Source organism: Aplysia californica, unplaced genomic scaffold (assembly GCF_000002075.1).
Source record: "Aplysia californica isolate F4 #8 unplaced genomic scaffold, AplCal3.0 scaffold03457, whole genome shotgun sequence".
NCBI lineage: Eukaryota > Metazoa > Mollusca > Gastropoda > Aplysiida > Aplysiidae > Aplysia > Aplysia californica.
This window is the reverse complement of record NW_004800727.1, coordinates 1-2,465: the sequence shown is the minus strand read 5'-3', so window position 1 is coordinate 2,465 and position 2,465 is coordinate 1. Positions and strand designations below refer to the sequence as shown.

Genomic DNA, 2,465 nt, shown 5'->3' with positions numbered 1-2,465 from the left:
GCCCGATAAATTCTATAAAAGAAACGCCACAGTTCGTGATTTAGCCCACACTCGATGGCCATATTGATCCCCCAACGCGGCGTACTGCTCGCGGCGCCCCGCGAAGAGAGAGAGGAGGCTCCATTAGTTCTAAGCTCCTTGGTTTTCTTGAAACTAATTGATCTGCGACAGTTTTCATTTTCGCGGCATGTGCGTGTGATCTGCAGCCAAAACATGCTGAAGTTTGACCGCGCCGTCAGAGTGCGGCAATTCGTTTTGCTGTGATCGACCCACACATTCTTAATTACAATGATACCATTGTCAAGAAAAATGATAAAAAAGCAGAAATACGAATGAAATCGTAATAAAAGAAAAACTGTCATTCTTGGACAATTAAAAAAAAACAAAAAAAACTTCCTCCCCGGCGGGGAATCGAACCCCGGTCTCCCGCGTGACAGGCGGGGATACTTACCACTATACTACCGAGGACACGGCAGAGTAGGGCGAAGCTTAGAATATAATCTAAACAGCTTGTCGCTTTTCAGGCCGCCCATTAAAAGTGCATTAATTTATGACTGCGAAAATGTCTGAACTACTCTTTACCATTCTTTAGGCCTAGTGGTGAATAATATATCTCAACAGCACAATGGATTTCGTTTAGAGTAGCCTATATTCGCTCTTCTGTATACATATTTTGTTTTGTTACAAAATATTTTCGTTTCCTGTCCTTCCAAATTTAAAGAGCTCTCTACGTCGTAAAAATAAAAAAAAGTTATGCATTACCCAGATTTAGTAACTGTTTTACATACTTTGCCGGGAATATGTGTAGATCTAGATCTACAGCTGTTCATTTTTTATTTTTAAAAAAACATTTAATCTATGAGTTCATTTGTCTTTCCACAGCTTCAGTCAGTCTTCTTTACTTTTTTTGTTTGCAGCATAGGGAAAATCGTAATTTAAAATTCTGATTGAATTTAGTCGATAATATTCAATTTTTTTTGGTAGAGAGTTTCTTTCATAATCTGTCTCGTTATAGTGAATCAGGGAATCTACACAAAAACTTTCTTCCATCTTCTGGCCTGGTATCGAGTTCGGAAACTTCCTGTTTTTTCTACAAGACCAATTTAGTTGAGCTTCACAATAAAAGTTAGTTTTTTTCCTCCCGATTATATCGATACTGGGCATGGACATTATTCGTTTCTAGTACCGAATAAATTGGTACTCAGTTATAAAAAAATCCGAATAATTGATAAATGAATCCGGGGGACAGCGTGTACGGTCGAAGCCCCCCCCCCCCCCCCCCGTGTGTACCCACCGACCTTAGTCTATTTCAGAGTGATTCAAACTCGCTTTCAAAACGGATTTTTAAAATTTAATGGAGGGAGGAGGGGGGGTGCAGCTGAAAGTCCCGATTCGGCTCAAAACTATTATAATGGATTGCAAGTTGTTGGCATTTTTAATTTCTTCAGCATCTCTTACAACTATTTCATCGCATAAGAATCATTAAGAAACCCCTAAAGCCTTATTTCTTTTCATGCCAGGCATGCTTATGACCACCATTTCCTCATAAAGTCAGTTAATATTTATTACGTTTCTTTATCGCCCGTTTTCTCGAAGCATGGTTTTTCTATATACTTATTAGATAACTCGACCAGTTTTCCTCCACTCTTTATGAAATTTTCACAGAGTGAAGAGACAGGAAAATATTCATGTAAATTGTCTAGTACCATGCTGTTCAGAAAAATTCATCACACAGATTTGTAGATTGCCAATATGCATGCAAAAAAAAACAACCCCAACAATTTATTTCCATGAAAAAATAAGCGTGGTATTAATTACACAAGATGTGTCAACAAAATCCAATATGGCCGTCGTATCCATGGAAACGAAACTTTTCTCAAATTTGATTGCAGATATTTTAAAACTCCTTACTATATTTGCTATATGTGTGAGATATTTTGGTAACATTTGATCCACTGATAAGGGAGATAGCCTTCAGCTGTACCCCCCTTCCCTCCTCTTAAATACATGTTGAGCAGTGCCACACCATAATGCGAAATTTTTGACGCCACTCAAACTGTAACACAGGGAGAGTGGTGGCCTCTTGACATGGGGACTGGGTCGAGTGGGTCACGTTCTCTGGATTGTTATTGAATTATTAGCAACCGGAACACAAGTGGAATTCAACTTTCACTTTATAAGCAGGCTATTGATGATGCACACCCCCCCCCCAAAAAACCCCCCCCCCCCCCCAAAAAAACAAAAAAAGGGTTTTATGAGAAGGTGTTTTTTCATTAAACAAAAAAGTATTTACTTTAATCAAAATAGAAGATACCTCTTTATTGTCCACATCTTTATTGTCCAGATACTGGCACATTGGTTTGGTGTTCCACCACGAGTACACACATACACACACACACACACACACACACACACACACACACACACACACACACACACACACACACACACACACACAAACACAC

The 2,465-nt window shown here is 39.1% G+C and overlaps 1 non-coding gene across 1 annotated transcript; it reads right to left on the bottom strand.

Moving 5' to 3' along the window:
• Positions 1-396: 396 nt before the first annotated feature.
• On the bottom strand, positions 397-468 carry TRNAD-GUC. The gene has a single exon. It is a non-coding gene; the product is annotated as a tRNA-Asp (tRNA).
• Between the last annotated feature and the right edge of the window lie 1,997 nt (positions 469-2,465).